This window comes from Ovis aries, chromosome 8 (genome assembly GCF_016772045.2).
Source record: "Ovis aries strain OAR_USU_Benz2616 breed Rambouillet chromosome 8, ARS-UI_Ramb_v3.0, whole genome shotgun sequence".
Classification (NCBI taxonomy): Eukaryota; Metazoa; Chordata; class Mammalia; order Artiodactyla; family Bovidae; genus Ovis; species Ovis aries.
In genome coordinates, this window is record NC_056061.1 from 59842919 (window position 1) to 59857160 (window position 14242).

Below are 14242 nucleotides of genomic sequence, written 5' to 3' on the forward strand. Positions count from 1 at the left end.
TCTAGTCAAGGCTATGGTTTTGCCAGTGGTCATATATGGATATGAGAGTTGGACTGTAAAGAAAGCTGAGTGCCGAAGAATTGATGCTTTTGAATTGTGGTGTTGGAGAAGACTCTCAAGAGTCCCTTGGACAGCAAGGAGATCCAACCAGTCCATTCTAAAGGAAATCAGTCCTGGGTGTTCATTGGAAGGACTGACGTTGAAGCTGTAACTCCAATACTTTAGCCACCTGATGCGAAGAGCTGATTCATTTGACTCATCACCGGGAATTGGTGATGGACAGGGAGGCCTGGTGTGCTGCAGTCCATGGGGTTGCAAAAAGTCAGACATGACTGAGCGACTAAACTGACTGACTGATAGGGTAAAATCCACAGTGACTGTTTGGCTATAGGCTACTCACTGGCCATGGTCTCCCACAATCTTTTCTGCCCACCAGCATAGCATGATGACTCATAATTGCTTTTCAGTATTGAAGATTTTGTGCTCAGTTGCTTCAGTCATGTCTGACTCTTTGCGACACTATGGACTGTAGCCTGCCGGGCCCCCGTCCATGGGATTCTCCAGGCAAAAACACTGGAATGGGTTGCCATTCCCTTCTCCAGGGGATCTTCCCAACCCAGGGATCGAATCTGTGTCTTGTATGTCTTCTACATTGGCAGGCAGGTTCTTTGCCACTAGTGCCAACTGTTTAGGAACACCACTGAGGATTTTGCTGGGTCCTTATTACATTTCTAATGGAAAGCCTTTTCCAGATAGTTTTGTGATTCTCTCCTTTTGATTCGACCCTAGGCTATACTCCCCTTTCCTGACAAGTTATCTCCCTTACCATGTTTTCCACCCATCTTGCTGCTGCTGCTGCTGCTAAGTTGCTTCAGTCGTGTCCGACTCTGTGCGACTCTATGGACTGTAGCCCACCAGGCTTCCCCGTCGCTGTGATTCTCCAGGCAAGAACACTGGAGTGGGTTGCCATTTCCTTCTCCAATGCATGAAAGTGAAGTGAAAGTGAAGTCGCTCAGTTGTGTTCAACTCTTACGACCCCATGGACTGCAGCCTACCAGGCTCCTCCATCCATGGGATTTTCCAGGCAAGAGTACTGGAGTGGGTTGCCATTTCCTTCTCCAGCTATCTGACTCCAAATTTCATGAAATCAACCTTGAATTTATTGAAATAAATAACATTTAGGATAGTTTTAAAATAATTTTTAAAAAGCAAGTTATATGTAACTGGTAAATGCTTTGGGAAATTAGACACATCTGGCTATCCACACATAAATGCATGTGTAGTGCTTTGTTACATATGTAACAAGATTTATTTGTTGAAGATGTTTTGGATACAAATGGAACTCTGTTGAGTAGAGTTGCCTTTTAGGATTGAGGCCTGAAAATTGTGTCCCAATTATGTAATACACAGGCAAAGTTATGTTTCTGTACCTGACATGGGGCAAAAATTTGTAATGTTCAGCCAAAATCGCCACCTGAGGACACAGAGAACAAAGAAACAAAAAGCCCTAATCAGATTAGGGTTTAATGAACCAGTCTCAGGACAGTTGTGAACTCGCAACTGCCAAGCCATTCCAACGAATAAACCGCAGAACAAAACTTGGAGAACAAAAATTGTTCTTAATTATTTGCATTCTTTGGGTAGCTGTAATAATTACAGGCAATTTTTCATTGCCTGTTACAATTTGTGCCCATGGTGGTGTATTTTTCAGTTGCGGTTGGTTGTCTGATGCAAGATAGTTATGAGGATCATTAAGATGGGCGTAATTTCTTTCTGAAATATGTTAAGGATAATAGAGATGGATGTTTCAATTTAACTAGAATTTGTGAATGAATGGCAGTTCCAAGTTAGTATTTATATAATTTAGTAAACTATTGCTAGACTTAAAATATACCACACACACTATATTATAAATTACATACTTAGAATTAAAATGTTAGAAGTTCTCATATCTAGTGAGAATGTATATATTTGCTCCTTTTTTCCCTAAATATTGGATTTTTTAAAAACAATATGTGTTTATTTTTGGCTGTGCAGGTCGTTGTTGCTGCACAAGCTTTTCTCTAGTTGCATCAATTAGAGGCCATTCTGCACTGAGGGGTGCAGGCCTCCAACTATGATGGCCCCTCAGGTCAAGGAGCATGGGCTTTAGGGCTCGTGGACTTCAGCAGTTGTGGCTCCCGGGTCCCATAGTTTTGGCACACAGGCCCAGATGCTCTGAGGCACACGGGACCCTCTCAGACCCAGGACTGAAACTCCATCCTCTGCACTGCCAGGTGGACCTTCCATAACTGAGCCACCGGTGAGTGCATGCTAAGTCACTTCGGTCGTGTCCTACTGTTTGCGACCCTGTGGACGGTAGCCCACTAGGCTCCTTTGTCCATGGGAGCCACCTGAAAAGCCTCTAAATATGGATTTTTAAAATAACATTTATTTTCCTGATGACGAAAATAATGTGTTTATTTTAAAACAGATGGAAAATACACAAAAAAAGGTCAGTAAAAATTACCCAAAATCCTATAACCCAGTGATACCTATTCTGTTGACTAGGAGTGAATATTAACTCTGTTAACTAGGGATAGGTACCCTTTAGCCTTTTTTTCCTACATTTTTATTCTACAAGCTTGGTAACATAATATAACTTATGTAATTTTTTATTGAAATACAGTTGATGTATAACATTATATGTTATACATGTGCAATATAGTGATTCACAATTTTAAAGGTTATGCTTCATTTACAGTTATTATAAATATTGACTCTGTACTCCTGTTGTACAGTATATCCTTGTAGCTTATTTTCTACTTAATAGTTTGCATCTCTTAATACTCTACCCCTATATCACCCCTCCCCCTCTCTCCCTCCCCACTGGTAGTCACTAGTTTGTTCTCTGTATCTGTGGGTCTGCTGCTTCTGTGATATATTCACTAGTTGGTTCTATTTTTGTTTCCACATATAAGTGATGTCATATAGTATTTGCTTTCTCCTTCTGACTTATTTCACTTAGCATAATACTCTGCAAGACCATCCATATTGCTGCAAATGGCAAAATTTCATTCTTTAAAAAATTTAAATATATATGTGTGTGTGTGTGTGTGTGTGTGTGTGTGTGTGTGTGTGTGTGTGTGTGTGTGTGTATGGGCTTCCCTGATGGCTCAGATGGTAAAGAGTCCACCTGCAATGTGGGAGATCTGGCTTTGATCCCTGAGTTGGGAAGATCCCCTGGAGAAGGAAATGGCAACCAACTCTAGTATTCTTGCCTGGAGAATGCCATGGATAGAGAGAATGGTGGGCTATAGTCCATGGGTTCACAAAGAGTTGGACACAACTGAGCAATTAACACAACACATATACATATATATATAATTTTTCTACCAACTGCTGTTCTTTCACATCACAGTTTTTAATAGCTGCATAGTATTTTTTCATATGTATAGTATGAAAATGACTCTTAGACCTGACAAGAGTTACAAGGGGAATTTACAACTTCAGGCCATAGCTGCCATGGCAGGTTGATGAGTGGGGCTACAGCCTCTTATTTAGGTTGAAGTTATTATTTTCTTTGATTTGCTTGAAATACCTTTAAGTGGTCAAGCCTCCTTCTATTTATTCTGTTCCAAATGTGAGGCCATACCGTTGTCTGTTATTTTATATCTGCCTATTGCATGCCTTTTAATTTCCTACATGACTTTGTCACCTTTGGTACAGGATGTATGAGTTAAGGAAAATGTCAAAGGGACTAAAGATGATTGAAAATTATTTTTCTGAAATGTCAGTCAAGTTTAAGTGGGAACTACATTTTTTTCACTGTTAAGCACAACTGTTTCATCTCATGTAACTAGCATGACTTGCCCTCTGTGGTGCCCAGTGGATGCTTCCAGTGTGCTATTTGGAGGGGAAAGAAACAAGACATTATTAGGCAGATGGATCATGATAGCTTGAGTTCAGTTCTCTTGGCAGCAACTTTACCCAGAAGTTGCACTTTCTGTTTAGTCCTGGATAGGATTGGCTATGCTATGGTAGCAAATCAACCCTGAAATCTATGTGGTACAGCAAAAAAAAAAAAAAAAGAAAGAAACCCGCTTACTTACTGCTCCCATAGAGACTGATGGAGACTGGCAGAGACTCCCCTTCACCCATGACTCAGCCATCTTGTGAGGATGCCGTCTCACTATGCAACTTCCAAGTTTGCTGCTATAGAGGAGGAGAGGCATGTAAGCTCACATCAGCCTTTAAGAGCATAATCCCGAAAATGATATGTGTCTCTACTGCTCCCAATCCCTTGGGTAAAATTAGTAACATAATAGAGGGGTGGAGAGCTGGGAGCTATTTGGAGTGCATGGATATTTGATGAGCGTTGTCTCCACCACCATTCTTGTATCAAGCCACGGAAGCCAAATTGAGATCTTCTCAGTGAATGAGGACAGGGAATCAAAAGGATTATTGAGATCAGAGAATCTGGAGTAACCAGTAAGACCATTAAGCCTTGAGAATCAGAACAATCTGAAGAACAGAAATGGTCAGAGTGGGAACAAACTGGCCAAGACAGCTACTGGGTGGGTGTAACCAGAGAGAGTGAGGCCAGAGAGGAGACATGACCTGCAAGGCCAGGACTGTATGCCTCTGACTTGGATTCTTTAGAAATGTGGTTTTCAAACCTGGTCACTCTGGTTCAGAAAGCTTTAGAAAGAACTTCAGGAAGTGTGGAGTTCTGGCTCCACTTGAGATCTACTGAATGAGAATCTCCTAAAGAATAGCCTACATGCATCACATTTTTAAAACTATTTCTGATTTATTCTGGTAATAATGGCTGGTGTCTTGGTGGTAAAGAATCCACCTGACAATGCAGGAGACATGGGTTTGATCCCTGGGTCCCAGAAAGGTACCCTGGAGAAGGAAGTGGCAAACCACTCCAGTATTCTTACCTGGAGAATTCCCTGGACAAAGGAGCCTGGAGGGCTACAGTCCAGGCAAAACAGTTGGACACAACTTAGTAACTAAACAACAACAATGACATTATCAGAATGATAATAACTATTATTTGAAAAGTTACTGCTTGGAACAGAAGGAGGTAGAAGATGTCCTTAGGAGGAGTTGCCAATGAGGAAGTGAGCCTTAGAAAAGTGGTGGGAAGAGCCACAGCTCTTTCCAGGTTAAGGCATCCCAGGTTAAGGCATCCCAGGTTATGGTCCTATGGTTGGATGACTATTAGCATCACAAAGCAAATTCAGCTCTGAGTCATGGTATCATGATGAGTAGAACCACTTCAACCAGCTACCTGGTCAGATACTTAGTATGTAGATGGAGATCACGCTTCATGGTCCTGCCATGTTAAATGGTCTGACTTGGCTAGTCACGGCTTCTTGGTCAAGAATTTACCATCTGAGCCACCAGGGAAACCCCCAATAGGTAGCACAGCATTGTTAAATATGCAGAGGTGTCTGAAAAATCCAATGCAGATAAATCTCCAGTTCTACACAGAGCACTAGAAGAAAATCTTATTTTTGCCTAATGGCTGGAGTTTTTACCAATAATACCTGGTTTTGCATATGGCTTTCTTTAGATATATAAACATACAGCAAGACCACAACCTGGGGTAAGTACCAAAGAAATGGTAGATAAATATTGTTTGCAAAATGAAGAGTGGAGGACAGAGCTTAGAGTGATGTCAATTAATGTATGTCCAAATATAATTTCACACAGCTGAGTAACAAATGCAGTAAATTGGAGTTCTGAAATGGGAAGCAAAACAAGGACCAGGCAGAGATATATGAGTTAGCTGGTGTCATGAACTTAAGGAAGAAATGTGAACCATTCATCTTAATTCCAGCAGAAGTCCAGCTGGTTTGTAGTTGTTTTTCTATCGCCAGAGCATGCCTTCTCACTCCACATTTTTAAAGCTGCTGGAAGCACAACTGACTTTAGAGTTTGCCCTCTTAGGCTTGTTTTTTTTAAAGATTATTTCCATGCTTTATACAACTGCTCTGTTAGTTATAACCACAGTCATGATTCATTAAGACCACAGCAGTGGATTTTGAAAGTAATTCATCTGTTTTCCTTTTATTCCATCTCACTCTGTATTTGCTTAGGAGTCCTGCAGGTGGCTGGCTGGTCAAGCTGGAAGAGTAGGGTTTGGGTGATGTCTGCTTCTGAGTCACGTTCCGGGACATGTGAATATTTTCAAGCTAAAGGAGAAAAGTCCAGTAGACATGCAGGGAACCTTCCTCATCTACTTGAAAGAAAAGACCTGCTCTTTGTTGTTCTTAAAAGTCCAATATTTTGAAATTCCAAAGGGGCAGGCTCAAAATGAAACATCTTAAACATTTAAGCTATCCAACAATGACATTGACTTCCTGGGGTATTATTGATCTCCTCTCCTTCATGAAGTTCTAAATGCTGGAGCTCCTCAAATTTCAATTTGCGGCAGTCTCTCTACACAACGTTTTTCAGCTCTTCATTGAGTTCTGTTGTTCTGAATACCATGAACATGTGATAACCCATTATTTTCTCCAGCCAAATATCATTTGTAACTCATCTATTCAACCATCTCTGTGACCTTTCACTTGAATGTTTCATGAGTATCTCAATATGTGAAGAATACAACTCTTAATCCCTCCTCATGCCTTTATCCCAAAGTCTAGTTATTGTCCTTGTTCTGCCCTCTCCCAGTTAATGCCACCATCATCTACCTGTTACATGCCTCGAACTCCTGGTCTCTCTCTGCCTGTCCCACTTGAAGCATTTCAGATCAGTTGCCTCCACACTTGGACAGAAAACAGCAGTGTATTATTCACTGGATTTCCTTAGAGCACTGGCACACAGTAATAATATTTGATGAATCAGTGAAAGATGTAGAATGTTCATCAAGAAATGCTAATAATTCCTATAATCTATCGAGCATCCTCCATGTGATAAGTGCTTTAAATATTATAAATCTATCCCTACCAGCAACTCTTCAAAGTAGGCAGACAAGAAGAAATCTCACTGAACTAAGAGTTTGGTAGGGTTTTGCTTTTATGAATTTTATTGGGCACTTACTATGGTTGGATGCTTTCTATGGCGTTTATCATGACAAACATCAGCATAATGCTAGGTGTTTTATATGTATTATCTCATTTAATCCTTATCAATATCTCTAGGGTAGGTTTTATGTACCATTTTTTGTGGATGAGGAAACTAAGTCTAACAGAAATTAATCAACTTGGCTGAGGTCAAACATTAACCAGGAAGTACTGGCTGGTATTTAAGCCCCCGTTCATTTGCCTCCTGAGGCTATATATTTCCCAGCTTTATCACAGAATAATCTCCATCAAGGGTGCCAACATTTTATGAAATGTTTCAGTAAGTGATCTTTTAAGTTTCTTTTAATCCGAATTTTCATAATTATATAAAAAATCCTTTAGCTCATTACTCTACCACTTAAAAAAATAAAAATAACTTTGCAAATTTCATAGAAAATCTATAAATGTTCTAAATCTACACAGAAATTCCACCTGATATGATCGTAAAGACATTTCTCTTTTTTGTAAGCTTCTGCATTTTTCAAAATAGAATTCCCATCTAATTAATATATGGGCTAAATTAACCAGCTTGGCAATGATTCCTAGAGCCACAATGATAGATACATAGTGCAGGATGCTACCACAGGGCTGACTCACTACACAGAACATCTCGTCACTCAAGGATTATTGCTCTCAATGATCCAAATTTATTGGGAACTATTCTGATTACCTCTGAACAAAAAAGACCTTAATATAATTAACATATTGCTAAAAAGAGAAATGTCAATGCTAAAATTTTCTACCTATTTGTATTTAGCTCATTTGAGTCCTTAATTCTATTTATTATAGTTACACAATTATATGGAAATCATTGCATGTCAACTCCTCCATTCCATCATCATGGTAAAGAAATTGACAACAATGCCCCATATGACAAATATTTGCAAAAAGAGTAATGTGAGAGTCATGTGAAGTAATGGAGAACTGGAACACTGGGAATGCAGTGTCATTTTTTCTGAGTAATTCAAGATGTTCAGATGCAATAAACCTATGTGTGAAGTCAGGAGATTGAGGCCAAGGAAGAAATACTAAGAAATCTTGACTTCTCTTTTTGCCCAGCACAAGTGGCCTTGGCATAAATGTCACTTTTCCTTCCTGTTAATCTATATCAGGCTCTGAACTGATCAGGACAAACTGCTCTTTACATTCACAAGATAAAAGTATTCTGAATAATTTCAGAAATTATTTGCACCCACATAATGATGCTGCTGCTGCTGCTGCTAAGTCACATCAGTTGTGTCCGACTCTCTGTGACCCTATAGACAGCAGCCCACCAGGCTCCTCTGTCCCTGGGATTTTCCAGGCAAGAATACTGGAGTGGGCTGCCATTTCCTTCTCCAATGCATGCATGCATGCTAAGTCGCTTCAGTTGTGTCCAACTCTGTGTGACCCTATAGACAGCAGCCCACCAGGCTCCTCTGTCCATGGAATTCTCTAGGCAAGAATACTGGAGTGGGTTGCCATTTCCTTCTCCACCACATAATGATAGCAGATACTTATTCAATGTTAGCAGGTGCTGTTCTAAGTAGAGCCAGGATTAGAACACAGGGAATCTGGCTCCACGCTGTGCTCTTATTCATCACACTATGATGGGCTATTTCAACAAGTCCCCTAGTTAGAGGATCCATCTGTTTGCATCTCACTCTGGTGTGAAAGTGGAGCCACAAACTGGATCAGGAAGCCTCATCTCCACTACCAACATGGGGACCTTGGGTTACCCACATCACTCACAGGTGAGCTGAAATCCGCAACTTTAGAAAGAATGTCACAGACCTGACTCATTGCAAGGGGATAAGGAGGATAGCGTGAAGAGTAAGTGAGCGGAACCCTCTACCGCAATGTCCTGGGAGATGGATGGAATTATAGAGGAGGGATCTTGAGAGGGGTGTGGTTTAAGAAGGTGAGAGTTTCAATCTTCCCTCTCCTAGTTTAGGAATGCTTCTAACATTGTCCTTGATTTGAAAAGTATAGATGTTTGTTTTATTAAAACATCTAATCTTTCTGCTCTGGGCCAAGCAAGTGGACAGGATGGCAAGGAAAGGGAGGTATATCCCATCCCATCACTTCAGTGGGTCACATACAGAACATGCACCTTTCTGAATGAACCTGTTGGGTTCATTCTGACTCCAAGCCTGGGAGGTGTCTAAAGTACAGAGGAAGAGTAGCTGAAAGCAAGAGCTCAAGTGAGAGGGAGATACCATTCTACTTACATCTGCAGGTCAGGAGAGTACTTCTGAAGTTTAATGTGCATTTGAACCACCTGGAGATCTTGTTAAAATGCATATTCCCATCCAGAGGGAATGAGGGAGGGCCTGAGACTCTGCATTTCTAACAAGCTGCCTAGAGATGCTGATGCTGCTGGTCTGTAGACCACATTTTAAGTAGAAAGGAGCTATAGGTTGTGTAAACTGGGTGGCAGAGAGACCTTACACACCTGAGTTACACATGTATTTTCATTGTGCTTCCCTCTTTATGCTCTTGGTCTCTTGTCCAATTGTTTAGGGAAGAGCTTCTATTCCTCTCTTCACTTTTCCTGAAGGAAGGTCATGAAGATCTTTTTGTACAGTTCTTCTGTGTATTCTTGCCACCTCTTAGTATCTTCTGCTTCTGATAACCACGATGGTGTGATCACTCATCTAGAGCTAGACATTATGGAATATGAAGTCAAGTGGTCACTACAAACAAAGCTAGTGGAGGTGATGGAATTCCAGTTGAGCTATTTCAAATGTTAAAAGATGTTGTTAAAGTGCTGCACTCAATATGCCAGCAAATTTGGAAAACTCAGCAGTGGCCACAGGATTGGAAAAGGTCAGTTTTCATTCCAATCCCAAAGAAGGGCAATGCCAAAGAATGCTCAAACTACCGCACAATTGCACACAGTTCACATGCTAGCAAAGTAATGCGCAAAATTCTCCAAGCCAGGATTCAACAGTATGTGAATCGTGAACTTCCAGATGTTCAAGCTGGATTTAGAAAAGCCAGAGGAACCAGAGATCAAATTGTTAACATTCATTGGATCATCAAAAAAGTGAGAGAGTTCCAGAAAAACATCTACTTCTGCTTTATTGACTATGCCAAAGCCTTTGATTGTGTGGATCACAACAAACTGTGGAAAATAAGAGATGGGAATATCAGATCACCTGACTTGCCTCTTGAGAAATCTGTGTGTAGGTGAAGAAGGGACAGTTAAAACTGGACATGAAACAACAGACTGGTTCCAAATAGGAAAAGGAGTACGTCAAGGCTGTATATTGTCACCCTGCTTATTTAACTTATATGCAGAGTACATCATGAGAAACACTGGGCTGGAAGAACCACAAGCTGGAATCAAGATTGCTGGGAGAAATATCAATAACCTCAGATATGCAGATGACACCACCCTTATGGCAGAAAGTGAAGAAGAACTAAAAAGGCTCCTGATGAAAGTGAAAGAGGAGAGTGAAAAAGTTGGCTTAAAGCTCAACATTCAGAAAACGAAGATCATGGCATCCAGTCCCATCACTTCATAGCAAATAGATGAGGAAACAATGGAAACAGTGTCAGACTTTATTTTTTTTGGGCTCCAAAATCACTGCAGATGGTGATTGCACCTATGACATTAAAAGACTCTTGCTCCTTGGAAGAAAAGCTACGACCAACCTGGACAGCATATTAAAAAGCAAAGACATTACTTTGCCAACAAAGGTACATCTAGTCAAAGCTCTGATTTTTCCAGTGGTCATGTATGGATGTGAGAGTTGGACTGTAAAGAAAACTGAGCCCCAAAGAATTCATGCTTTTGAACTGTGGTGTTGGAGAAGACTCTTGAGAGTCCCTTGGACTGCAAGGAGATCCAACCAGTCCATCTTAAAGGAGATCAGTCCTGACTATTTATTGGAAAGACTGATGCTGAAGCTGAAACTTCAATACTTTGGCCACCTGATGTGAAGAACTGACTCATTGGAAAAGACCCTGATGCTGGGAAAGATTGAAGGTGGCAGGAGAAGGGGACGACAGAGGATAAGATGTTTGGATGGCATCACCAACTCAATGGACATGAGTTTGAGCAAGCTCTGGGAGTTGGTGATGGACAGGAAGCCTGGTGTGTTGCAGTCCATGGGGTCTCACAAAGAGTCAGACATGACTGTGCGACTGAACTGAACTGAGGGAACAGCCATAAAAATAATACTCCTGGCTTTCGTGTTGGTCACACTCACATCACCTAAACCAAATGCTTTCAGATTTGCACAGGGGACATATGTGTATTACTCATGGTTCCCTTCAAATCACTGGTACATAAAGAGGAAGGGAAGGGCGATGAGGGTCCTTTCTCTGCTGTATAATGTGAGTCTAGGCAGATGGCACTTTTATCTGGCCCCAGGTGCATTCATTCCTCATCCTGGGATAGTAGTACATTTTTTCAACTCCAATGCAGTCCTCCACTGTTATGAATAATAGAAGGTATGGCCTATTAAAAGGTGATGCTGGGGTCAAAGCTGAACGGAGACTCCAGAAGCAGTGACTATTGAGTTTGAATGCCCAGAAAGATTAGTCTGCTTGAGCAAGCAGCAAGGGCATCCCCTCTGCCCTGTATCTCTGAGTTTTCCAAGAGTGATGGCTGAGAGCATGCATCCATATCCAACTTAAGCTCTGGTTAGAAGAATCCGTTCAGAATCTTTGCCTCCTTGAAACATCAGTGGAGAGAATGAGTGTTTGCATTTTTCAAACTATTTTCATAAGATATGCAATGGAATTAGGAAACCCAAATTTAGATTAGGTGCAATGGAACTGTCTTCCTGAGAGACAGAAGGTAATTATAGAAAGGCCTTTCAAAGAAAAGTGATGGAAACACTTGCTAATGTTTCCCCTGAACCTTCATAGAGCCAGGTTACAGGGAAAGGAAGCTGGTCTGTATAACCTATTACTTCTTTTCCCAGGACAATTCCATGACCGGAGTTACCATTGAAGAGAGCCAAGACAATGAGTGGAATCAGACCATGCGTGGGGCCAAGATAAACTGGGCTAACCCTCCAACTGTTCAGAATGGCTTGGTGCCTGGACACCACCCCTGTGAACACCAAGCCCCCCAGCCCCTGCCCTGCGTTTCTGGTAGGCGAGATTTCCCCACATGCTACCACCCCACCAAACCACATCTAGCAAGGCAGAAGCTTGAGTATGTTATTGTATTACAGCATTTTTATAATATTTCCCTGTGTGTTCTTGAGTTTATTTTCCTTTCAAAAAATTGTATTTGAACATGGCTCAAAAATCAAAACTATACAAAAGTACACTGGGTAATGTCACTTTTCTCTGTCCCCATCCACCACTTTCTCCCCCCTCACTATAAGTTATCACTGAATTTCTGCTTACCTTTTATTCTGTTTAGCTTTATATTTTATGCATATATGAGTAAATATTCTCATACTTCTATTTCTGATATGAAAGTTCAAGCTTATTCTTCTATATTTCACTATTTTTTTTTCATTTAAAAATACATTGTAGAGGACCTCCTTGGCTGTCCAGTCACTAAGAATCCACATGGCAGTGAAGGGGGCACAGGTTGGATCCCTTGTCAGAGAAGATCAATGCCATAGAGCAACTAACTCCTCAAGCCGAGACTGCTGAAGCCCCCACACCTAGAACCTGTGCTCTGCAACAAGAGAAATAATCGCAGTCCATGCATCACAACTAAGGAGTAGCCTCTGCTCGCTGCAACTAGAGAAAGAATATGTGTAGCAATGAAGACCCAGCACAGCCAAAAATTAATTAATTAAATTATACATATAAGTATATGTACCTAGATATTTCTATTTAACACCTATATGTAATTTAATTAATTAATTATAGGTTTCCCCAGAGCAGTATATAGAAATCTTCCTCGTTCTTTTTGACAGCTGCATCATATTTCAGTATGTAAGTGTTTTCATTTCAGTCAACCAGTCTCCCAGATGCTGTACTCTTGCATGATTTCTAGTCTTTTTTATTACAAACAATGCTGCAAGAGGCATCCTTTTGCATATTCTATTTTCCTTGGGTACATGTGCATGCCGAGTTGCCTCAGTCATGTCCAACTCTTTGCAACACTATGGATCGTAGCCTACCAGGCTCCTCTGTCCATAGGATTTCCCAGGCAAAAATGCTAGAGTGGGTTGTTATGTCCTCCTCCAGGGAATCTTCCCAACCCAGGGATCAAAGCCACATCTCTTATGTCTCCTGTATTGGCAGGTGGGTTCTTTACCACTAGTGCCAAATGGAAGCCCTTTTTTTGTTTGGGTACAGATGTAACTAAAGCTAGATTCTGGTTTCTGGTTTCCTAACTTAAAGAGTTAATGCATTTGTAATGTTGATATTTCCAGTCTTCTTTCCTTAAGGAATTACAATTTTTTTTTCTCCCTTTAGTAAAATATAAGAGTCCGTGGTTCTCTACTTTTTTGCCAAGACAGTGTGTCAAACTTTCGGTTTGTCTAATCCAAATGTCAAATGTCTCTGAAAGTTATGATGTATGTTATCACATTTGTAATGAGATCAAATATTAAAACTGATAACGTTAGAATAGTTTTAATATTTGATCTCATTACAAATGTGATAACATACGTCATAACTTTCAGAGACATTTGAATTTATTTTTTTGTGAACTTTTTGTTCATGCCCTTTGTTCATTTCTATGATTTGTAGTTTCTTAATCTTGATTTCTAAGAGCTACTATATATTCAGGAGATCAGACTTTACTTATGAAGAGTGAAGCTGGAGGACGTACACTACCTAATTTCAAAATTTATTATAAAGCTACAGTATTCAAGAAAATATGGTACTGATATAAAGTTAGACAATGGAATGAATAGAATTCAGAAATAGACTGACACTAACATGATCAATGGATTTTCAAAAAAGATGCCAAGGTAATTCAATATGGGACGGATAACCTTTTAAATAAATGTGTTGAAACAATTGTATAACTCTAAGGATTTAAAAATTTAACCCTGACCCTTGCCACATATTATAAGCAAAAATGAATTAAAATGGATCTTAGAACACAGTACAAGAGTAATAAAACTAATGCATAAATGCAGAGGAGAAAATCTTTGTGATATTGAGTTAATCAAAGATTTATTAAATAGGTCATACAAAGTACTGGTTGTAAAGGATCACACTGATAAAATGTACAGGAACGAAATTAAAAACTTATGCTCTCAGAAAGATGC

General features: G+C 40.3%; 2 long non-coding RNA genes across 4 annotated transcripts in view; one reads left to right on the forward strand and one right to left on the reverse strand.

The window, feature by feature from the left end:
* LOC132660206 (uncharacterized) overlaps positions 1-14242 on the forward strand; it is an 81587-nt gene that overhangs the window by 13833 nt on the left and 53512 nt on the right. The window contains exon 2 of one of the 2 annotated variants that reach the window (XR_009601528.1): positions 11978-12149. This is a non-coding gene — a long non-coding RNA (uncharacterized LOC132660206). Of the gene's footprint in view, positions 1-11977; positions 12329-14242 lie in introns of those variants that run through there. The other variant, XR_009601529.1, reaches the window with a different exon arrangement.
* LOC121820187 (uncharacterized) overlaps positions 1-14242 on the reverse strand; it is a 69478-nt gene that overhangs the window by 6165 nt on the left and 49071 nt on the right. The window contains exons 5-6 of one of the 2 annotated variants that reach the window (XR_009601527.1): positions 4092-4194; positions 1431-1474 (exon numbers count right to left, since the gene is read on the reverse strand). This is a non-coding gene — a long non-coding RNA (uncharacterized LOC121820187). The remainder of the gene's footprint in view (positions 1-1430; positions 1475-4091; positions 4195-14242) is intronic. The other variant, XR_006060631.2, reaches the window with a different exon arrangement.